This window comes from Narcine bancroftii, chromosome 1 (genome assembly GCF_036971445.1).
Source record: "Narcine bancroftii isolate sNarBan1 chromosome 1, sNarBan1.hap1, whole genome shotgun sequence".
NCBI lineage: Eukaryota > Metazoa > Chordata > Chondrichthyes > Torpediniformes > Narcinidae > Narcine > Narcine bancroftii.
In genome coordinates this window covers 228,432,871-228,458,380 of record NC_091469.1, presented here as the reverse complement: position 1 = coordinate 228,458,380, position 25,510 = coordinate 228,432,871, and the positions used below count along the sequence as shown (strand labels likewise).

At 47.0% G+C, this 25,510-nt stretch overlaps 1 protein-coding gene across 4 annotated transcripts in view; it reads right to left on the bottom strand.

The window, feature by feature from the left end:
• The window catches only part of pam (peptidylglycine alpha-amidating monooxygenase), a 213,904-nt gene extending 188,698 nt beyond the window's left edge, over positions 1-25,206 (bottom strand). For 2 of the 4 annotated variants that reach the window (XM_069892417.1, XM_069892423.1), the window contains exon 1: positions 25,026-25,204. The gene's annotated coding sequence lies outside the window, so the exon portion shown is untranslated. Of the gene's footprint in view, positions 1-25,025 lie in introns of all 4 variants that reach the window. The other 2 variants (XM_069892414.1, XM_069892415.1) reach the window with 2 other exon arrangements.
• Positions 25,207-25,510: the final 304 nt, after the last annotated feature.

Genomic DNA, 25,510 nt, shown 5'->3' with positions numbered 1-25,510 from the left:
CTGGATTTTCATGAGATAAAATGTGTCACACTCATGATGTATTTGCTGTCCAAATGAAAGAAGGCCTACGGATCTTAAACAACATTCACTTACTTTTTCAATAAATTCGAGGTCTTTGGATTATAAAACACCAAACTTGGGTTCAATCCATCTGCTGTATGATAAAAAAGGAGAGCAAATAATATGCAATTTATTTTTAAAAATGTGAGCAAAGCGCTTACAGTGAAAAGGTTGCATCATCTTCAAAGCAAGAGCATTTAAGTTTGAAAGAGGTTGTGAGGGACTGTCACCCCCTTTGAGATGAGTGAGTCATTGTACTGAGAACACCAGCATCAGACCTACATTCTCACTGACTCAACCACTTCTGAGTAGGCTGCAGGAGCAGCTATGGCAACCACATCATGTATTTGACTGAACAAAAAAAAACTGATCTACCTGTCCACTGAGGTTGTGACAAGGACACCATGAAAACCTTTGTTAGAATAATTACAAATCAGCAAATAAAGATACAAGATCTAGGAACCCATCAAAATAATTATTTGGAAATAAAACTGCAATGTCGTTAGGTCAACAAGATAGAGTGCAGTACACAAATGCTCGAGATACTCAGAGATTACGCAGCATTCAAAGGTAATAAAAAGGCAGTTGATGTTTCTGGCCGTAGCACTTTTTCAGGAGCGCCAAAAATCAGGCAGATACTGGAATAAAGGGGTGCGGGGGGGGGTGGGGGGTGGGGGGCGGGGAAAGGAGGAAGGGGACAAATACGGACAAGCAATAGGATTCAGGTGAGAGAGGAAAGTTGAAAAGTGATGGGGAGAAGGCAGAACTAAGAATGATAGCTCTGATTGAAGGAAGGGAAGGGGATGATGAGCTGGAAGGATGACCAAAGGATGATGGAAAAGAAAGAGACCATGGAATGGGGTCGACGGAAATTAGAGATCAATGTTGATGACATTTGGCTGGAGACTCTGTGGCTCGGATTTACAGTAGCACCACCTACATGTTCGCAGACGATACCATGGTGGTGGGTTGTCTAAAATGGGGCATAAGACAACATACAGGAGAGAGATTGAAAATTTGGCCAAATGGTGCACCAACAACAAACTCGCACTCAATGTCACCAAAACCTAGGAGCTGATTGTTGACTTCAGGAAGGGAAAATCAGATGTGTACAATCCAGTGATCATTGGGGGATCAGAGGTGGAGAGGGTGAGCAAATACAAGTTTTTGGGAGTCACTATCTCAAAAGATCTTTCTTGGACTCAACACATAAATGGCATTGTGAAGAAAGCACATCAGTGCCTCTACTGTAGAGGTTTGGTATGACACCAGAAGCCCTGGAAAATTTCTTCAGATGTATGGTGGAAAGTGTGCTGACCGGCTGTATCACAGTCTAGTATGGGGACACCAATGCACCTAAAGCATAAAGTCCTGCAAAAGGTAGTGGACATAGCCCAGGACATCACAGGCAAAACTCTCCCCACTGTATAGAACATCTACAGCAGTGGTTCTCAACCTTTTTCTTTCCACTCACTTACCACCTTAAGCAATCCCTTAAGAGCACTTATGATAGAGGGATTACTTAAAGTGGTATGTGAGTGGAAAGAAAAAGGTTGAGAACCACTGATCTACAGGAAACACTGCCATCAGAAAGCAGCACCAAGCATCGAGGATCCACGCCGTTTAGCACACGCTCTGTTCTCGCAGCTACCATGAGGAAAGAGGTATAGATGGCACAAGACTCACACCACCAGGTTCAGGAACAGCTGCTACCCCTCCACCATCAGACTCCTCAACAACAAACTCAATTTGTTAAAAGATTCTTTCTTGTGCACTTTATTGATTTGTTTTCCTCTCTGTATTGCAGTTTGTTTACATTTCTTTATTTATTTACATGTACACATTGTGTCGAGGTTTTTTTGCACTACAAATAAATGGTAATTCTGCTTGGCCCACAGGAAAAAGAATCTCCCGGTTGTATCGGATGTCATGCATGTACTCTGACAATAAACCTGAGCTACTTCATCCATCATCCTCCTCGCAGTGAAGGCAGATATCAGTGATGAAATTCAGCAAGTCTTATGTGATAGTGATGTTTGTTCCACAAAGATCAGGGTAATGAATTTTCACCATACTTAACAATATTTTGGTTGAAAAGTTGTACTGTATATCCCAAGTTTACATATGATATTAAATTGATATATGAAATGAATGCTGCAGATAAAAGAGGGAAGTTACAAAGGCCAGTAAAATTTCAATAATCATCGTCTCTCGTGATGTTGATTGATCTGCCAATCGTCGCTATCTTGATCACTGGACACATTCTGCCACAGGCTGGCACTGGAGGGCCTGAGCCCTGTGATCAGCAGCCAGGAGACAGCACATCCTCATGCAACCAGGCCAACCTGAAGAAGTCTTTAACAAACTATAGCCAACACAATACTTATGAAACCAGATCACTGCAACTCCACCATGAAGAATGCTACCAAGCCATTCCATGACTGTACTTGAACAAGACTGATTACCTAGCGTGCAAACAGAGACCGAGGACTACAGCTCCAGTGGTCAAGATGGTCAAGGGAGGAGAGATATGTGTGGATGAATGTGTGCCCCTGCCTACATACCGTTAGTAACCAAACCTGAAGCCATGGATAAAACAAAAGAGGGCAAGGTCGATGTGTTTAAAACTGGTGATCCAGATCTCGACAGGAAGTCCAGCTACCACCTACAAAAGGCCACCTCAGCAGCAAAGACGCAATTCCAAGGGAAGCTAGAGACAGTCAAATATTTGCCAGATATGGCAGGGAGTGCATCCTACAAGGCCAAGCTGAATATCATAAATGGCTGTGATGCCTCACTCCATGATGAGCTGAAGTCCTCATGCTTGTTTGAAAAGGAGAATTCAACAGCACCGATGAGAATCGCTACAGAATTTGACGACCCTATGATATCTGCCTCTGAGGCCGATGCCAGGACATCCTTCAAGAGAGTGAACCCTCGCAAGGTGTCAGGTCCTAATGGTGTACCTAGCAGGTAACTTAAAATCTGTGCCAATCAATTATCTGGAGAGCTCATTGAACACTTTCAATCTCTCACTGCTTCAGTCACAGGTTAAAAAGGCATCAATGATCCCAGTGCCCCATGAAGAGCAGAGGGAACTGTCTAGGACTATTGTCCTGTAGGACTTGCATCTTTTTGGATGAAATGTTTTGAGAAATTGTTCGTAGCCAGAATTAACTCACACCCAAGTAAAGATCTGAACCCACTGCAATTTGCCTACCATCACAATCACTCCACATCAGATGCAATCTCACTGGCTCTCCACTCAGCTTTGGATCACCTAGACAGCAGCAACACATATAATGAGGCTACTTTAAATCATCTACAGTTCAGCTTTCTACACCGTCATCCCCTCAGTCCTGTTCAACAAACCCCAAAACCTGGGCTTCTGCACCCCCCCCCCCACCCCCGTCTGCAACTGGATCCGTGACTTCCTCGTCGGAAGACCACAATCAGTACAAATCGAAAACAACATCTTCTCTTCACTGTCAATCAACACAGGTGCACCGCAAGGATGTGTGCATAGCCCACTGCTCTATTCACTCCACACCCATGACTGGGTGGCGAGGCACAATTCAAATGCCATCTACAAATTTGCCGATGACACCACAGTCATTGGCAAAGAAGAACTGCAGAGGAGTGAGATAGATGAGATAGTTGAGTGGTGTCACAATGACCACCTTGCACTCATTCAGTTAAGGAACTGATTGTAGATCTCAGGAGAACATGAACCAGTCCACATCGAGGGGTCAGAAGTGGAAAGGGTAAAGAACTTCAAAGTCCTGGGTGTCACCATCTCTGAAGATCTATACTGGGGCCTCCATGTCGATGCAATCATGAAGAAGGCTCTCTAGTGGCTATACTTCAAGAGGAGTTTGAGAAGATTTGGTATGACACCAAAGACTCTTGCAAATTTCTACAGGTGTACCATTCAGAGCAGTCTGACTGGTTGCATTACAGTCTGGTATTAAAGTGCCAATGCACAGGACAGGGAAAGACAACAGAGGATTGTAAACTCAGCCAACGCCATTATGGGCATTAGTCTTCACTCCATTAAGGACATCTACAAGTGTCTTCAGAAAACTCTCACTATGTAGGCTATGCCCTTTTCCCACTACTACCATCAGGAAGGAGGTACAGGGCCCTGAAGACAAACACCCAACAGCACAAAAACAGCTTCTTTCCACCTACCATCAGATTTCTCAATGAACCACAACTAACTCTCTCCTTTTGGACTAATCTATGTATTTTAATATAATTTATGGAAATATTTGCACCTGTTACAATGAATTTCATGACATGATCATAACAATAAATTCTGATTCTAACCCAACATATTATTAATTCACTAGAGTGGACATTACACAGTAGCACAGTTTTCTAGTTTGCCTGATTCATTTCAAGGGAGCATTAGAAACAGGGACTCACTGAACCAAATGTGACTTCTGAACAATCAGATAAGCAGAGTTTTCAGTAAATGCTATTCAACGCAATGACTTGTAAGTATACACACTAGATCCATATAAAGCTATCTTCTGAATGGAGAGAAACCAGGAACTAGGGGATAAAAGCATTCAATGAATTAAATGATGCAGAGATTACGAATTTATGGGGAATTCCCTGGAATTTAGAAGTCTTGTCTAGTGGTAATTCATGCCACATCAAATGTTTGCTTTGAATCAGAGGTTGACGGCTTTCTATTAGCTAAAGGTGTTATGAAATCATGGGAAAGGCAGGTAAAATTGAATTACTTTACAAATTAGTAAGGATGTCATTGAATGACAGAGCAGACTCAGGAGATCTATAATTATCCAGGACCACTATTGTTAAAACTAATGGACAGGTATGAACGTTCGAAAGGTAACATTGTATTGACTTTTATCACAAGATGAGTAAAATTAAAAGGGAGCAGAAAACAAACTGTGAAAGGATTTCAGTGGTATAGGTAGCATCTATGGACAGTCAGCATTCCTTCCATCTTCCTTCAGGTGGATAAAAAGACAGCCAGTAAAAAGAGGTACGAGGGAAGGGTAGGGGAAACAATGTGTGCATTCATGTATGTCAGGGTGAATTGGCAGATAGTCAGATGGGAGAGGGAAGGGCAATCAATTTAGAATCGGGGAGATTACTCTCCCAAAGTTATGAAGCAGCAGGCCATCTATAGGGAGGTTATGTCGGAGCTATACAAGCATGGGTATAAGTCTTCATTTCTCTTCCCAGCGAGTATAAGAAATGGTTTTGTATAATGCTTTGGAATACATTCGCCAACTTCACGCTCGAAGTCTTGAATAACATTTTCTCTTTTTTTGTTGAATGGCTGTTTTGAACTGCTGATTGAACTTAATATGCTAGAGGTTCATTGATTTGTTTTAAGGCTTTCACAGGGAAAGCATTGTTATTGCTAGTTGATTTAATTTGGAGTGGTTGAAGGGAAAGAATTTGACACACTGATTGTATTTACGGTTAAAATTTTCTATCAAATTCTGAAATTTTTTTTTAAACTTTGAGAAGTCTTCAATTTTTTTTATATGTATTGTGATTTCGCCTAAACATGAACAGCTACAGGGGTAATATTATTTTGGTTTTGAGCAGGAACACCTAATCTCCACTATCGGTTAGTTGTGGTTCATTGAAAAGGGCTTCTAGATTTATTAATTAGCATGCTGCTGGCTTATTTGGCAGCCTTGGGGGGGGGGGGGGGGGTCGGGAGATGGGTTCATGGGTGTTTCTGTTTTGCATTGCCATGGAGTGCCATTGTTATGGTTTTTGGATTCCTCCAGCTTTGGAGTTGTACTTTCTACGGAGGTTGTTGTGTACGTTGCATAAGCCTGATTGCACCCGTGCATTGGAATTTTTTGAAATTAGTATTACTATTAGTATTTACTTTTTATAACTATTATGTTTCTTAGATGGAATGTAAAAGGAATAAATCATCCAGTAAAGTGACTTCACATTTAAAACAACTTAAAGCTGCAATTATATTTTTACAGGAGACACATATTTGTGTCTGATCTTGTGGTGGAAGAGGCAGCGCTATCATTCTTTGTTTCGAGCTAAATTTGAGTGGTTTGGATTCTCATTAATCAAAATATTCCTTTTAGTATGCATAATGCTGTTTCAGATTCTAATGGTCATTTTGTTATTGTTTCAGGGAAATCACATGATAAAATGGTGGTTTTTGCAAATGTTTATGCTCCTAATGTTGATGATCCGGGATTTTTTTTTAGTTCTTTGCCTACTGGTTGGACCCCATCTTAGATTGTTCATCTTTTAACCCTGCCAAATTAAACAAACTTGCCTTATTAATACATTATTTCTATCGGATTACAGGATTTCAGATGTCTGGCATTTTTTTTTTTTAAATCCTACTCACACTTATTCACATTTAGACTACTTTTTTAAAATTCATAATCAATTAATTCCATTAACCTATTCTTGTGAATAACACATGATATAATATCTGATCACACCCCTGTCACATTATCATGGACCCTTCCTAATTGTCCTTCAATTAAAAGACATTGGCGCTTTAATTCAGTTTTATTATCAGATAAGGACTTTGTTAAATTTATGGAAGAAGATAGTTTTCTTTTTTGATACTAATGTCTCTTGAGTGTGGTGTTGGCAGATTCATTTAAACAGGGTAAACTTCCAGATTCGTTTAGTGAAGCATGCACATCTTTAATTGAAAAAAAGATAAAGGCACAAACTGAATATTCCTCCGATAGATCAATTTCTTTACTGAATGCTGATACTAAAATTTTAGGCAATAGGATGGAAAACATTCTACTATCAGTTATTTCTGAAGATCAGATGGGGTTTATTAAAAATCGATATGTCAGTTAATGAATATTATGTATTTGGCCTCCAGGGAAATTCATGAGTGTATTCTATCATTGGATACAGAAAAAAACTTTTGATCGAATAGAATGGTCTTATCTGTTTACAATTATTTGAAAATTTAATTTTGGTTCTGATTTTATTACATGGTTTAAATTATTGTATTCACGTCCAACCACCACAACTCTTACTAATTTACAACAATCTCAGCCTTTCAATCTGTAACATGGAACTCATCAAGGATGTCCTTTAAGTCTCTTATCATTTGATCTGGCAATTGAACCATTAGCAATTGCATTTCATGAATGCAAGGACATTTTTGGGACACGGAGGAAAGGGATTGAACACAAGGTCTCCTTTTATGCAGATGATATTCAATTCAGATCCAGTTGCCTCCCTCCCCCATCTAATGTCATTATTTTCACAATTTAGTCAATTTTCAGGATAACAAAAAATCATAAATATCTTTTTAAGGAGAATTATCTTGCTACACTTAAACATGGGTGGAAAGAAAAAGATTTGAAAACCACTGTTTTAATCGAACCTAATTGATTCGTTATGTGCAGTTTCATAATTCCAAAGAAAATTGGCCAATGGCAATTTTTCTCAAGCAAAATATTTCAGTAACAATTGGGTCTCGAGCAGTGATTCTCAAACTTCCACTCCCACTCACATACCACCTTACTAATCACAGAGCACCAGAAGCATAGGGATTACTTATAGTTGTATGTGAGTGGAAAAAGGTTGAGAACTACTGATCTACCTGGACTCTAGTAAGGCTTTTGATAAGGTCCCACATGGGAGATTAGTCAGGAAGGTTCAGATGCTCAGTATTCTTGGTAAAGTAATAGAGTGGTAGTGGATGACTGCTTCTCAGACTGGATGCCTGTGACTAGTGGTGTGCCTGTGGGATCAGTGCTGGGACCATTGTTTGCCATTTTTTTCAATGATCTGGATGATAATGCGATAAATTGGATTAGCAAGTTTGCAAATGACACTATGTTTGGATGCATTGTGGACAGTGAGGAAGGCTTTAAAAGCTTGCAGAAGGATCTGGACTAGCAAGAAAAATGGGCTAAAAAATGGCAGATGGAATTTCATGCAGACAAATGTGAGATGTTGCATTTTGGACAGACAAACCAAAAAAGGACACACACAGTCAATGGTAGGGCACTGAGGAGTGCAGTTGAACAGAGGGATCTGAGAATATGGATACATAATTCCCTGACAGAGGTGTCACAGGTAGATAGGTATCCAAAAAGAGCTTTTGGCATTTTGGCCTTCATAAATCAAAGTTTTGAGTGGAGGAGTGGGGGTATTACAAGTACAAGGCTTTAGTGAGGCCAAATTTGGAGTATTGTATGCAGTTTTGGTCACCTAATTACAAGAAAGATATCAATAAGACTGAAAGAGTGCAGAGAAGATTTACCAGGATGCTGCCCGGAGTTCACAAACTGAGTTATAGGGAAAGGTTAAACAGGTTAGGTATTTAGTCCCTGGAGTGTAGAAGAATGAGGGAAAAATTGATAGAGGTATTTAAAATTATGAGGGGGATAGACAGAGTAAATGTAGATAGGCTTTTTCCATTGAGGGTAGGTGAGATTTTTTTTTCCTAGCGAAGATTTTGCCTGCAATGGAAAAGAGCGTGATTCCCCTGTAGTTTGAGCAGTCTGATTTCTCGCCTTTGTTTTTGTACAGGGTGATGATGATGGCATCACAAAGGTCCTGAGGCAGTTTCCTTGGTCCCAGCAGAGCTTGAAAAACTCATGCAGTTTGGCATGCAGAGTTTTGCCGCCAGCCTTCCAGACCTCTGGGGGATTCCATCCATACCTGCTACTTTGCCACTTTTCAGTTGTTCAATTGCCTTATATGTCTCTTCCCAGGTGAGGACCTCATCCAGCTCTAGCCTTAAGGGCTGGAAGTCAGCCTGAAGAAAACTGAGGTCCTCCATCAGCCAGCTCCCCACCATGACTACCAGCCCCCCAACATCTCCATAGGGGACACAAAACTCAAAACAGTCAACCAGTTTACCTATCTCGGCTGCACCATTTCATCGGATGCAAGGATTGACAACGAGATAGACAACAGACTCGCCAAGGCAAATAGCACCTTTGGAAGACTACACAAAAGAGTCTGGAAAAACAACCAACTGAAAAACCTCACAAAGATTAGCGTATACAGAGCCGTTGTCAAACCCACACTCCTGTTCGGCTCTGAATCATGGGTCCTCTACCGGCATCACCTACGGCTCCTAGAACGCTTCCACCAGCGTTGTCTTCGCTCCATTCTCAACATTCATTGGAGTGACTTCATCACCAACATCGAAGTACTCGAGATGACAGAGGACGACAGCATCGAATCCACGCTGCTGAAGATCCAATTGCGCTGGTTAGGTCACGTTTCCAGAATGGAGGACCATCGCCTTTCCAAGATCGTGTTATATGGCGAGCTCTCCACTGGCCACCGAGACAGAGGTGCACCAAAGAGGTACAAGGATTGCCTAAAGAAATCTCTTGGTGCCTGCCACATTGACCACCGCCAGTGGGCTGATATCGCCTCAAACCGTGATTCTTGGCGCCTCACAGTTCGGCGGGCAGCAACCTCCTTTGAAGAAGACCACAGAGCCCACCTCACTGACAAAAGACAAAGGAGGAAAAACCCAACACCCAACCCACCAATTTTCCCTTGCAACCGCTGCAACCGTGTCTGCCTGTCCCACATTGGACTTGTCAGCCACAAACGAGCCTGAAGCTGATGTGGAAATTACCCCTCCATAAATCTTCGTCCGCGAAGCTAAGCCAAAGAAGAAAGAAGGTGAGATACAAACCAGAAGACATGGGTTAAGAGTGAAAGGCAATAATTTAGGGGGAACTTCTTCACACAGAGAGTGGTGGAAGTGTGGAATGAGCTGCCAGCTGAAGTGGTGCATTTAGGTTATTTTTTAAACATTTAAGAAGTTGGATAAGTACACAAATGGGAGAGGTATTGAGGCCTATGGACTGGGCGAAAGTCAGTAGAACTGGACAGAAAAATGTTTTGGCACAGACTAGAAGGGCCGAAGAGGTCTGTTTCTGTGCTGTAATATTCTATAGGTCTACGTAGGTGCAAAGTGACTGGACAAAGGGAAGTAAGAGAGAGTTGAAGTATGAGATGAGATCAGTGGACTAAAACCATGGGTCTACCAGGATATGTTTTTATATATCCTGGTAGACCCATGGTTTTAGTCCACTAATCTCATCTCATACTTCAACTCTATCTTACTTCCCTTTGTCCAGTCACTTTGCACCTACGTAGACCTATAGAATATTACAGCACAGAAACAGGCTAAACATGTGTATATATATATATATATATATATATATATATATACACACACACACATGTTTAGATATGTTTATGGATCTTGGGTGAAAGATAGAAACAGGTAGAATGGGGTTGGGAAACTAAAGGTTGAAGGGTGTGGAGGAATTGGTTGAGCAGAATGAAACTCAACAGTATAAATAATGAATTTTCCAATTTCAAGCAATTCTCTCTTCCCCCACCCCATCCTTTTCTCGACCTATTCTACCCAGGTCATTGCAAACACACCTTTCTTTCCAATCTTATCCTCAAATACAGTCCTATGATTGAGTTTCTTTTGCCCTTTCTTTTTTTCTCTTTTCCCTCCACATCTTCCATTTGCTCATCACCCACATACTCCTCACCTCATGGTGGACGGTGCCATGGCTTCGACCTTGAGAGACTGCGAACTGTGAGGTGGTTTCCCCTTAAAACTGGTGGACATTGAAAATCCAGAGTCCAGCAGACACCAATATACCTGGCCTAAGATGACGGCACGGCAGTAATTCGCAGCGGCCTTTCTGGATCGGGTGAACGGATTCTTCATTTCAGCTTGCGGGCATTTTAACAGCCAAAGTCATACTCCAACCGGTCTTTACTGTAACCATGCCCTAGCCTTTGACAACCAAGGTATTGTGGCACTTTTTTTTCTATATTTTAAATTTTTTTGTGTGTAATTAGAGTTGTTTAGAATTGAGTGTGAGAGAAACAGCTTATTTTTGTGATGTTTTATCATCTTGCGGAGATATTGTGGCAGCCAAGGCCCAAGACGATGACGCAGCAGTTGCTCACAGCAGCCTCTTTGGACGTGATGCTTCTGTTCCTACGCTGCTTGTGGTTGTATGTTCTTTTTATGTACCACACAGTCTCGGGGAATCGTTGTCGCTCTTCTTTTAAAGCCCCAAATAAAGATGACTACTACTACCTCACAGTTATTATTTTCCCACCATCTCTTTCTTATGAGGTTCCATTCTTCATCTTCCTTTCTGATCAGATTCCATAAACTGCCCCCTTTATTCTCCTAGTATCTGTCATTATCATCTTCCTTCTTTTCACCTGTTTCTATCTGCCAATTCACCCCTCTTACCCTAATCCATTATTTGCCAGTATTTACATTCTCTCTCATCCCTTCATTCTGGTCAGCTACCCTCCACTCTTTCTTGACTGAAAAAAAATCAACTATTCATTTCTTCCACAATTACCTTTTGATTGTTGCTTCAGAATCTAGCACTCTTATGTTACTCCAAATTGAAAGAGAGATTGTCCATTGGATTGTACATGGAACTTGGCAACATTATTTTGAGCACTGATCTCTGTTCTGAACTATTATCTCAAAAAAGACATACTAATCTTGGCAAGCAGTGAAAATTAATGAAAGTGATACTCAATAGTTAAAAGGCAAAACTTCCTAAACAGATTGCTCAATCAATGGCAAATCATTTTAATGCATAGAATTTGAGGGTTGATTGACCATATCAAGGTGTATAGATTAGCAGTGGAGTAGGTTAAAAAAAATCCCCAGGAGAGAAATTGAACGGACAGAACTCTAAAATTACAGTCAAAAGTCAAATCATAAAACATTCATTTACACAAAATATAGGTAATGTGAAGCTCTCCTCTAAAAGTAATTCAACAGAAATGTTATAAATTGAGATGAATGGATTGTCAAGGGATGCAAAGCAAATTCAGATTAATTGACTTGAAATACAGATCAACCAATGGACTTGGTGAATGGCAAAACAAGGGATTGATGACCAGATCCTGTTTCTAGGAGTTTTCCAAGGTCTTGCTTTCACGTCCAAGAGAAGACAGCATACTATACTGCTAATCCACAAAAAAAGGTTTCAACCCCCATTCTTTTGCTGCAGAGGTCATGATGTCATGGAATGGAGTGACAGGGAAAGATTAAACAGGATAGGTATTTATTCCCTGGAGCATAGAAGGAGGAGGGGAGATTTGACAGATGTATTTCAAATTATGAGGGGGAGACACAGAGTAAATGTAGATAGAATTTTTCCACTGAGGGTAGGTGAGATACAAACCAGAGGACATGGTTAAGGGTGAAAGGCCTCAATTCTAACATTTAAGAGGAATTTGGACAGGTACGTAGATGGGAGAGGTATGGAGGGCTATGGAATGGGTGCGACTAGGCCAAAAAAGGTTTGGCACAGACGAAATGGCCTGTTTCTGTGCTGTAATGGTCGATGGTTCGATGACAAAATCACTTTGGTCAGAAATTTAATACATTTCAGATATTACCCAGACTTGGAATTAATTCTGGAAGACTGATAAGAATGATCAAATTTCAGCAGTTTACTTAAACAATAGCCCATTGTCAAAATTCCATTTCTTTTCAAATACTGAACAAAGTATATATGTTTTTACAAGTTCTGGCATTGCAAGACAAGTCAAAAGTGACAAAGTTAGATGAAGTATTGATCAACCTTGGGGAAAAAAACAATTGTAATATAAATAAAACAAAAAAAATCTGTAGTTCATAAAATCGCTACAATGTTCAGTTTCACTCACCTGTCTTAGAGTATGCTGATTAGGGATTAAGTAAACCAAACATTTTTCAAGATTAGTTTTAGTTAAAAAATGCACAATTGTTCAGAGGAAAATTTACAAATTGACAGCATTCAAACTTTCCCACTTAGACAATGCAGTGATTAAAAAGAATGTACACAGCAAACAAGTTGACAGTTGCTACTGTTTCACCCCTTTAAATTCAGGCTATTTTATATTAGGAGAAATAACGAGAAATAACAACATGAGAAGCTATAAAAATTACATTAGGTTCAGCTCAAAGATTCCAACAGGGAATTACTCTTCAAGGCATGAACAATTCCCTCATGACTATTTACATGCATCAGAGCAGGTAAAACACTGCAGAGTAAAAAAAATAGAATGCTTTGTGTGGGTGGTAATTGACTTTTAATGGGGAAAAAATATTTTACTAAAGGATTTATGGATGCATTAAAATATGGAACACAGGAAAACATTCTTTAGAGTTCATTATAACTGGAAAAAAAAACAAGTAGTCAAAATGTAATCAAATGATAATCTAACCCTATTAACATGCCTTAAGGATATCATTGGTCTGCTTAATGACAATGCAGAATGTGTACAGGCTTCAGCGTGACTAGAGCAAGCCTAGTCTGGCAGGACTGCTCAAAGGGCGTGATACGGCAGACGGGCATCAACTCGTGACTGCCTTTTGGGTTTGATGATCTGCCAATATATTGTAGATCAGTTGATCTTTTGATCTTGTGGCTGTGAATTCAGATTTCAGATTTATTGTCAGAGTACATACATGACATCACATACAACCCTGCGATTCCTTTTTCCTGTGGACATGGCAGAATTGCCACTAATTGGTAGTGCAAAAAATAATTGTACATAGCACAAAACATGCAAACAACCCAACTGTGCAATACAGAGAGAACAAAAAGAAAATCAATGAAGTCCTTAAGCCAGTCTCTGAGTTTGTTGTTGAGGAGTCTGATGGTGGAGGGGTAGCAGTTGTTCCTGAACCCGGTGGTGCGAGTCTTGAGGCACCTAGATCTCTTTCCTGATGGCAGCAGCGAGAACAGAGCATGTGTTGGGTGGTGAGGGTCTTTGATGATTGCTGCTGCTTTCCAACAGCAGCGCTCCCACACCTCTGTAGAAATTTGCATTTTCTGTCATTCCAAACCTCCGCAACCTCCTGAGGAAGTAGAGGCGCTGATCTGCCTACTTCACAATACCATTGGGGTGTTGGGTCCTGGAAAGATCCTCTGAGATCGAGACTCCTAAGAACTTAAATTTGATCCCCTAATGGTCACTGGATTGTAAACCTCTGTGTTTCCTTTCCTGAAGTCAACAATCAACTTAGTTTTGATGACATTGAGAGCAAGGTTGTTACTGCTGCACCATTCAGTCAAGTTTTCAATCTCCATCCTGTCCTGCTGACTCATCCCCTTGCTATTTATTTCAGAATTCTCATTTTGTTCCGGATGATCAATGTGAGTTCAGTCAACGCCTCCATACAATACCAGAAAGTGCACATTCCCAGCAAATACAAGGGCAGACACTGCCTAATGGCTCTTTATTAAGAGAACATCATGACTTCCCAAATAGAGCAATGCCCAAAAAAATTGCAAGGCATTGCACATGTTCCCAGCACCAATTTGAAAGACCATGGAAATAGTTGTCCCTGTTCAAACACTTCAGTTGCACAGTGCACTATGTCTTCTTCTCAACACTTTTGGTAGAGACCTTGAAATTCTTGCTCTAAAGTGCAAAGTGGGAAAACGAGTCCAAATAAATACATGAAGGGAAGATAACTGAGCTTTCACCTCAATCTTCCAACTCTGAGACCCTCTTCACATTTTCCCCAGTATTCTTTTTTTTTAATTTTTTATTTTTCACACCATAAACCACATTAACCATGATACATACTTTTTCCTTTTCAAATATATACAGTTTCCCCAGTATTCTTAAGATGGAGAGAAGCAGTTATCAAATTTTCATATATGACAATGATAAATTTGGCTAAACCACAGAAGTCAGAATAGAATCTTCACCTCAACCTCATCACTCCCTGGAGCTAATGGTATTGTGATGAGGTCTTCAAAGAGAATTTCCATACAACAGTCCTGGTAATCTATGATAAATCAAGAACTGATTACCACTTTTAAAATGCACAGACGTGTGATAGATTGCTGCTCTCCATGTAAGAACCACAATAATTTACAATAAGAACATAAGAATCCAACACAACAAAATAGCACTCAATAAGATCATGGTTGATCTGCCACGGATTTAACTTCAGATAACTGTCTAGTCCCTTAATTTCAATATTGTTCAAAAATATGTCTTAAATCCATGTAACCAAATTCAAGATCAAATTTATTCAAGAGGTAACTGGGCAGAGAATTCCACAAATTCACTACACACTTCTTAATAGGGGGAGCGATGGATTGTGAGGAAGGTTTTCTTGGATTGCAGAAGGATTTGGTTTGTTTGGAAGAGTGGGCTGAAAGATGGCAGATGGAATTCAATGTAGACAAGTGTGAGGTGCTGCATTTCAGAAAAAATAACCAGAATAGGACATATGCAGTTAAGGGGAGGGCATTGAGGTATGCAGAGGGACATGGGGGTTATGGCACGGAGTTCATTGAAGGTGGATTCCCATGTAGACAGGGTGATTACGAAGGCATATGATATGCTGGCCTTCATAAATCATAATGTAGAGAATAGGAGCTGGAAAGTGATGCTGCCTCACATTGGTGAGGCCAGGTTTGGAGTACTGTGCTCAGTTCTGGTCTCCAAATTATAGAAAGGATATCGATATGTTGGAGTGCAGAGAAGATTTACAAAGATGTTGCCTGGCTTATAGCATCTGAATTACAGGGAGAGATTAAGGAGGCTGGGACTTTATTCATTGGAATGTAGACGGCTGAAAGGGGACTTGAAAGAGGTATTTAAAATTATGAAAGGAATAGATAGACTAGACATAAACAGATTCTTTCCCCTGAGGGCAGGGGAGGTTGGAACAAGAGAGTATGAGTTAAGGATAAGGGGGCAGGCAAAACTTTAGGAGAAATATTAGAGGATGCTTTTTCACTCAGCGAGTGGTGGCAGAATGGAATGATCTTCCAAAAGAGAGTTGCGGCAGGTTCCCTTCTGTCATTTAAGAGACAGTTGGATGTGTACGTGTAGGTGAGGGGGTTGGAGGGTTATGGGCGGAGAGCAGGAGGGGGGATCTGGTGGAGTTGTTCAAGTGAACCGGTGCGGACTCGAAAGGCCGACATGACCCATTTCCGTGCTAACGGTTATATGATTATATAAATATTCTCCCCAAATCTTGAGGCTATTTCCCCAAATTCTAGTCTCATCTGCCAGAGGAACCAACTTCCTTGCTTCTACCTTATTCATTTCATTATTTTTTAATGTTTCTATTCGATCCCTCATCCTCCTCCTTAACTGAAATGAGTGTAGACCTGAGCTACTCACAGGCCAACCCTTAATTTCTGGATCAACCAGGTGAGCCTCCTCTGCACCACCTCCATTTCACAAGCAAGGAGACCAGAACTGCACACAAAGCAAAATTCCAACAGGCCTTGAAAGAACAGTCATTCTCAATGTTTTTTTTTGGCTATTGTCCCCTTGGGACACTGCTTCAAGTTTTTGGGACCCCTTCCTGGTTTTCGTATTGGCTTAAAAAAGCCCCAAAAAATATTCATGTCACGAATTGAAAACAGGCTTTTAGCCAAATGTGTTGTGGCCACCAGGGATGCTGTAGGGCCCGCATTGAGAATGGCTGGTCTCAAACCAGGGTGTCACTAATTTAGATTACATGAAAAAATAATTAAGTGAGGGGAGGACATTTTTTTTTCCCATTCAGGTGATAGGTTTGTCATTCTGCATGATAGAAGATTGTGGCAGCCAAACTACTGAATAAATTTGAGTAGGCTGACAAATTTCTAAACATTAAAGGCGTTAAGGAGTGCGAGAACACTGTACTGTGATTGACTATAGTGAAAGACAAAGCAAGTTCAAAGAACCAATACCTCCTCCTATTTTATTATATTTGTATTTATGTGTCCATGGTATCTCCTTCATTCTCTGATAAATGTATATCGTAGTGAGGTTGCTACGGCTACAGCTAGGTTATAGCTCTTGGTTATTGCCCTAAGGCTGTAGCTCAAATCCACAGGAGAAGAAAGACACACACACCAGTAGAGTGTATTTGACACCGAGTTTATTCAGTGGCAGCTCTGCCTTTTATAGTCAGCTCAACTGCATCACCACCAGGGCGTGGCTTGAGCAGGCTGGCTGTCGATTGGTTACGTTGGATGTCCGGGCTCCCATTGGGCCCTCTGCGATCCACCAGCCGTGATTGGCCAGTTTCACTGCTCTGCCGGCAGCCTATAGAAACGGACGTTTCAGCCTGCATGATGTTTTGCCGGTCGCCGCGATTGGTGGCCATTTCCTGTGTCAGTCTGAGGTACGGTCTGCGGGCTGCTACAATACCACACTATGACTTTTATGCAATTAACATTAATTTACACTCTGTTAGCGCAACGCTATTACAACACCAGTGACCTGGGTTCAAATCTGGCACTGTCTGTAAAGAGTTTGTACGTTTGCCCTATGTCTGCATAGGTTTCCTCCCACCCTTCAAAACATATCAGGGTTGTAGGTCAATTGGGCGGCAGGAGCTTGGGCCCAGAAGGGCCTGTTACCCTACATGTGTACACTAAATTAAATAGCTGACAGTGTATCTGATCATATAGTCAAATGCATTTTCCATTCTGTACAAAATTTCTTTATATTTCTTCTATTAGCCACCTCAATAAAATATAGCATTCTTCATTAAGAAAAGCTGCATAAATGATCAAAACCTAATGAATGTCAGAAGTTCCCAGATTTGAGGATTAAAAGAAATGAAAATATGGATGCATTTTCTGATGCACTGAATGAAAATTTAACTAGGTAGATGACAAATGGCAAGTTTACAAGTGACAACAGTGCAACAAGCCACTAGGTTAGATAGATGGGCTTCGATCTGAAGTAACACTATGCCCTGTTTCCAGGCAACCATTAGAGAGAATCTAAGGGGTGCACATGGTTGACTAAACAGGGACACTGCAAAGAACAAAAAGAGATGCTGATTCTAATGCCTCCCACAAACCAAAAGCAATTCTTATTTTATACCAGTGGAAACAGAACTCAAAAAGTAAGTAATTTCACTAACCCAAACATTAACACAAATTCCAGATTGAAATATTCACAAATTTCTATATATCTGCAATGTACATCAATCTTTTGAGCAATGTTATCCAAGCAAATTTGTAGAAATGCAACATCAGATACAGTCAGAAGGAAGAAAACTCGAGCGTTCCAATGCAAATATATATCTGGTGCTTTCTCAAACAAATCCTCAATCCACTAGTCAATCATTCTCATGCTGGCATGCAACAGCAACTTTTCCTCCAAATATGTAGCTGTCTGTCCTCTTATTCTAAGAGTAAGACTATATCTGAAAGCACAGGCAACCCAATCATTAGAATCAATTACATTCAACTTCAAAATAATGCAAAACACAAATATTTGTTTTTAAAATTATTTCTTCTCCTACAGAACAGTGGATCTGAGGGAGAAAAAATTCTGATGCATGGAGTAAAAGCTGAGCGTACCCCACCCTTTGAGATTTTTCCCCTTCTCACTACAGCATGTTCAATCATTCCCCACCTCCTCAAACAATGCCTCGGCCTCATCCTATCAGCACCATCCTCCTCCCCCCACTGCCACTTGTCTCCCCTTCTCCTTTCCCTATTCCTTTCTCTTCTACCCTTCAAACCATCTCTTCCTCACCCCTCCCTTTCATCTTCCTTACATCACCATTCTCCTCACTTTCGCAGACTCTTCCCTCTCTTGCTCACTCTTCCTCACCACTTCTCCCTCCTGGTCCCTCTTTCCACTCCCTGGCCCCTCCTCCTTTCCACTCCCTGGCCCCTCCTCCTTTCCACTCCCTGGCCCCTCCTCCTTTCCACTCCCTGGCCCCTCCTCCTTTCCACTCCCTGGCCCCTCCTCCTTTCCACTCCCTGGCCCCTCCTCCTTTCCACTCCCTGGCCCCTCCTCCTTTCCACTCTCTTGCCCCTCCTCCTTTCCACTCTTAATTTTTCCCTTCCTCCACTTACTCATCCTCTGCCTCTTCCCTCCTCCCTCTGCGCACCTCCTTTCCTTATGTTCCCACTGTGCTGCCATTTCCTCCTCTCCCTCTTTCCTTCACTCTCTACCCCTCCCAATATTCTCATCATGCCCCCTCTCTTATCCCCTCTCCACCTTCTCATTTCCCTCTGTCACCCTCCCCTTTGCTCTCCTCTCCTCAGCCCATGCCCTCACTACCTCCTCTTTCTTCCCACTCATCAATCTCCAGCCATTTTTACACTGAAATCCGTGTTACTGCTGTATAGACGACCAGTCTCTGGAAGTGAGTTTCCTTCTTCACACAGAACAGAAAAGAGCTGGCTCCATGGGTCCAATAAACTCTATTGCTGAGACTACCGACCTTGGCGGATCAAAGCCGGATAAGTTTTGACCCCCCGCCCCCCCCCCCACGTCTGCCTTCAATAGTTTCAAGCAGCGCTTGAAAGGCGGATAAAACCCAGCTTTCAAGCACTGTGAAAAAGGAGCTTCTGCCTCCCTCCTTTCTGCACCCATTCTCACTATCCTCCATCTTTGCTGTCCTTCTCACACCTCATCCCATGTCCCACATCCTCCTCCTCTTCTGCCACTTCACATTCTCCTCATTTCCTTCCCCACTCCTCCTTCACCTCTTGCTCCTTCTCCCATTTTCCCTCATCCACTGCCTCACCCTTCTCATCAACTATTCTCCCCTTCTTTCCCCACCCACTACCTACCCTTCCACCACACATACCCACCCCAACCTCCCTCCCCCTCACCTCTCCCTTCCACCCTCCTCCTCTCCCTCCCTTCTTATCCCCCCTCCTCTCCCTACCTTCTATCTTACCCCCTCCTCCCTACCTATCTTATTCCTCTACTCCCTACCTTCCATCTTATCCCCCTCCTCACCACTTATCCCCACCTCCTCTCCCTCTCCTCCCTACCTATCTTATCGCCATCCTCTCCCTACTTATCATATCCCCTCTCCTCCCTACTTATCTTATCTAGCATCTCCCTCCTCGCCCCATCCCCCTCCTCGCCCCATCCCCCTCCTCGCCCCATCCCCCTCCTCGCCCCATCCCCCTCCTCGCCCCATCCCCCTCCTCGCCCCATCCCCCTCCTCGCCCCATCCCCCTCCTCGCCCCATCCCCCTCCTCGCCCCATCCCCCTCCTCGCCCCATCCCCCTCCTCGCCCCATCCCCCTCCTCGCCCCATCCCCCTCCTCGCCCCATCCCCCTCCTCGCCCCATCCCCCTCCTCGCCCCATCCCCCTCCTCGCCCCATCCCCCTCCCCTCCTCGCCCCATCCCCCTCCCCTCCTCGCCCCATCCCCCTCCCCTCCTCGCCCCATCCCCCTCCCCTCCTCGCCCCATCCCCCTCCCCTCCTCGCCCCATCCCCCTCCCCTCCTCGCCCCATCCCCCTCCCCTCCTCGCCCCATCCCCCTCCCCTCCTCGCCCCATCCCCCTCCCCTCCTCGCCCCATCCCCCTCCCCTCCTCGCCCCATCCCCCTCCCCTCCTCGCCCCATCCCCCTCCCCTCCTCGCCCCATCCCCCTCCCCTCCTCGCCCCATCCCCCTCCCCTCCTCGCCCCATCCCCCTCCCCTCCTCGCCCCATCCCCCTCCCCTCCTCGCCCCATCCCCCTCCCCTCCTCGCCCCATCCCCCTCCCCTCCTCGCCCCATCCCCCTCCCCTCCTCGCCCCATCCCCCTCCCCTCCTCGCCCCATCCCCCTCCCCTCCTCGCCCCATCCCCCTCCCCTCCTCGCCCCATCCCCCTCCCCTCCTCGCCCCATCCCCCTCCCCTCCTCGCCCCATCCCCCTCCCCTCCTCGCCCCATCCCCCTCCCCTCCTCGCCCCATCCCCCTCCCCTCCTCGCCCCATCCCCCTCCCCTCCTCGCCCCATCCCCCTCCCCTCCTCGCCCCATCCCCCTCCCCTCCTCGCCCCATCCCCCTCCCCTCCTCGCCCCATCCCCCTCCCCTCCTCGCCCCATCCCCCTCCCCTCCTCGCCCCATCCCCCTCCCCTCCTCGCCCCATCCCCCTCCCCTCCTCGCCCCATCCCCCTCCCCTCCTCGCCCCATCCCCCTCCCCTCCTCGCCCCATCCCCCTCCCCTCCTCGCCCCATCCCCCTCCCCTCCTCGCCCCATCCCCCTCCCCTCCTCGCCCCATCCCCCTCCCCTCCTCGCCCCATCCCCCTCCCCTCCTCGCCCCATCCCCCTCCCCTCCTCGCCCCATCCCCCTCCCCTCCTCGCCCCATCCCCCTCCCCTCCTCGCCCCATCCCCCTCCCCTCCTCGCCCCATCCCCCTCCCCTCCTCGCCCCATCCCCCTCCCCTCCTCGCCCCATCCCCCTCCCCTCCTCGCCCCATCCCCCTCCCCTCCTCGCCCCATCTCCCTCCCCTCCTCGCCCCATCTCCCTCCCCTCCTCGCCCCATCTCCCTCCCCTCCTCGCCCCATCTCCCTCCCCTCCTCGCCCCATCTCCCTCCCCTCCTCGCCCCATCTCCCTCCCCTCCTCGCCCCATCTCCCTCCCCTCCTCGCCCCATCTCCCTCCCCTCCTCGCCCCATCTCCCTCCCCTCCTCGCCCCATCTCCCTCCCCTCCTCGCCCCATCTCCCTCCCCTCCTCGCCCCATCTCCCTCCCCTCCTCGCCCCATCTCCCTCCCCTCCTCGCCCCATCTCCCTCCCCTCCTCGCCCCATCTCCCTCCCCTCCTCGCCCCATCTCCCTCCCCTCCTCGCCCCATCTCCCTCCCCTCCTCGCCCCATCTCCCTCCCCTCCTCGCCCCATCTCCCTCCCCTCCTCGCCCCATCTCCCTCCCCTCCTCGCCCCATCTTCCTCCCCTCCTCGCCCCATCTTCCTCCCCTCCTCGCCCCATCTTCCTCCCCTCCTCTCCCCATCTTCCTCCCCTCCTCGCCCCATCTTCCTCCCCTCCTCGCCCCATCTTCCTCTCCCTCTCCACCCTACCTCCCTACCTATGTTATCCCCCTCCTCCTCCTCTCTCTCCTCCCAACCTTATTCACCTCCTCTCCCCTCCCTCCCTATCTTATCCTTCTCCCTCTCCTCCCTACCTCCTATCTTATCACCACCCTACCTCCTATCTTATCCACTATTCCTCTCTTCCCTACCTCACCTTATCTGCCTCTTCCTCTCCTCCCTACCTCTTATTTTATCCCCCTCTTCCTCCTCCCTACGTCTTATTTTATCCTCCACCCTTATCCCCATCTCCCTCCTACCTATCTTATCCCCTTCCTCTCCTCCCCACCTATCTTATCAACCTCTTCCCCTCCTCTCCCTCTTCACCCTACCTCCTCTTATCCCTCTTCCTTTCCTCCCTACCGATGTTATACCCCTCCTCCTCTCCCTCTCCACCCTACCTTATTCACCTCCTCTCCCCTCCTCGCCCCATCTTCCTCCCCTCCTCGCCCCATCTTCCTCCCCTCCTCGCCCCATCTTCCTCCCCTCCTCGCCCCATCTTCCTCCCCTCCTCGCCCCATCTTCTCTCTACCTCCTATCCTATCACCACCCTACCTCCTATCTTATCCACTATTCCTCTCCCTACGTATTTTATCCCCCTCTTCCTCCTCCCTATATATCTTATTCCCTCTCCCTCCTACCTTACACCCTCTTCCTCTCCAACCTCCTATCTTATCCCCCTCTTCCCCTCTACACCCTACCTCCCATCTTATCCCCCACTCCCTCTACACCCTACCTCCCATCTTATCCCCCTCTCCCTCTACACCCTACCTCCCATCTTATCCCCCTCTCCCTCTACACCCTACCTCTCATCTTATCCCCCTCTCCCTCTCCTCCCTACCTCCCATCTTGTCCCCTCCCTACCTCCCATCTTGTCCCCTCCTCTCCCCCCATCTTGTCCCCCTCCTCTCCCCCCATCTTGTCCCCCTCCTCTCCCCCCATCTTGTCCCCCTCCTCTCCCCCCATCTTGTCCCCCTCCTCTCCCCCCATCTTGTCCCCCTCCTCTCCCCCCATCTTGTCCCCCTCCTCTCCCCCCATCTTGTCCCCCTCCTCTCCCCCCATCTTGTCCCCCTCCTCTCCCCCCATCTTGTCCCCTCCTCTCCCCCCATCTTGTCCCCTCCTCTCCCCCCATCTTGTCCCCTCCTCTCCCCCCATCTTGTCCCCTCCTCTCCCCCCATCTTGTCCCCTCCTCTCCCCCCATCTTGTCCCCTCCTCTCCCCCCATCTTGTCCCCTCCTCTCCCCCCATCTTGTCCCCTCCTCTCCCCCCATCTTGTCCCCTCCTCTCCCCCCATCTTGTCCCCTCCTCTCCCCCCATCTTGTCCCCTCCTCTCCCCCCATCTTGCCCCCTCCTCTCCCCCCATCTTGCCCCCTCCTCTCCCCCCATCTTGTCCCCCTCCTCTCCCCCCATCTTGTCCCCCTCCTCTCCCCCCATCTTGTCCCCCTCCTCTCCCCCCATCTTGTCCCCCTCCTCTCCCCCCATCTTGTCCCCCTCCTCTCCCCCCATCTTGTCCCCCTCCTCTCCCCCCATCTTGTCCCCCTCCTCTCCCCCATCTTGTCCCCCTCCTCTCCCCCCATCTTGTCCCCCTCCTCTCCCCCCATCTTGTCCCCCTCCTCTCCCCCCATCTTGTCCCCCTCCTCTCCCCCCATCTTGTCCCCCTCCTCTCCCCCCATCTTGTCCCCCTCCTCTCCCCCCATCTTGTCCCCCTCCTCTCCCCCCATCTTGTCCCCCTCCTCTCCCCCCATCTTGTCCCCCTCCTCTCCCCCCAACTTGTCCCCCTCCTCTCCCCCCATCTTGTCCCCCTCCTCTCCCCCCATCTTGTCCCCCTCCTCTCCCCCCATCTTGTCCCCCTCCTCTCCCCCCATCTTGTCCCCCTCCTCTCCCCCCATCTTGTCCCCCTCCTCTCCCCCCATCTTGTCCCCCTCCTCTCCCCCCATCTTGTCCCCCTCCTCTCCCCCCATCTTGTCCCCCTCCTCTCCCCCCATCTTGTCCCCCTCCTCTCCCCCCATCTTGTCCCCCTCCTCTCCCCCCATCTTGTCCCCCTCCTCTCCCCCCATCTTGTCCCCCTCCTCTCCCCCCATCTTGTCCCCCTCCTCTCCCCCCATCTTGTCCCCCTCCTCTCCCCCCATCTTGTCCCCTCCTCTCCCCCCATCTTGTCCCCCTCCTCTCCCCCCATCTTGTCCCCCTCCTCTCCCCCCATCTTGTCCCCCTCCTCTCCCCCCATCTTGTCCCCCTCCTCTCCCCCCATCTTGTCCCCCTCCTCTCCCCCCATCTTGTCCCCCTCCTCTCCCCCCATCTTGTCCCCCTCCTCTCCCCCATCTTGTCCCCCTCCTCTCCCCCATCTTGTCCCCCTCCTCTCCCCCCATCTTGTCCCCCTCCTCTCCCCCCATCTTGTCCCCCTCCTCTCCCCATCTTGTCCCCCTCCTCTCCCCATCTTGTCCCCCTTCTCTCCCCATCTTGTCCCCCTCCTCTCCCCATCTTGTCCCCCTCCTCTCCCTATCTTGTCCCCCCTCCTCTCCCTATCTTGTCCCCCTTTCCTCTCCCTATCTTATTCCCTCCACCCTACTTCCTATCTTATTACCTCTTCCCCATCTCTCCCTCTCCACCCTACCTCCGATCTTACCCCCCTCCTCTCCCCCCATCTTGTCCCCCTCCTCTCTCCCCATCTTGTCCCCCTCCTCTCCCCATCTTGTCCCCCTCCTCTCCCCATCTTGTCCCCCTCCTCTCCCCATCTTGTCCCCCTCCTCTCCCCATCTTGTCCCCCTCCTCTCCCCATCTTGTCCCCCTCCTCTCCCTATCTTGTCCCCCCTCCTCTCCCTATCTTGTCCCCCTTTCCTCTCCCTATCTTATTCCCTCCACCCTACTTCCTATCTTATTACCTCTTCCCCATCTCTCCCTCTCCACCCTACCTCCGATCTTACCCCCTTCCTCTCCCTATCTTATCCCCCTCCTCCTCCTCCTGAGCGGCAGCGCCTGATGGAAGTTTTCAATTTGCCCTGGTGACGGACTTGGCCCAGGATGTTCCAAGTTGCCATGCTGTTGGGCCAACCCGATCCCCCGGAGTTACGGCCGTCCATTGAACGAAGCAACTCCCCGGACGGCCAGACCACCCAGGCCCTCTCACCCAGCCCTCGCCCTGGTCGTCTTACTTTCCTTCCTCGAGGCTCACCCATTCTCGACCTCCGTCGTCTGGAAATCACGGCCACTTCACACCTGATCCAACAAGTATCGAGACTAACCACCGAACCCCTCTCGTAGACGAGGGGTGAGCCCAATGACGCGCTGCGAAGGGCGGGGAGAGGCGGGGCGGATCGACGCGCGGGGCGGAGCTGGGAAACTGTGACGTACATACGGGGGCGGGGGCTAGTGACGCAAGGGAACCCGAGCGACAAACGGGCGGAGACGGATCCCTGTGACGTTGGGCACGCGATTGGGGGGGGGGGGGCGGAGTCTGGTGTCGCTCGGACTCACCTCGCGACACACAGGGGCGGAGCAAAGTCCCTGTGACGCAAGGGCGCGGGCGGCTGGTGCCACGGTGGGGAGCCCGAGCGAGCGTTCGCGGGGCCGTGCCTTGTTACCGGCGAGCGCGCCATCTACTGGGTAGATGGAGATGGAGATCGTTTGACTTTGAGAG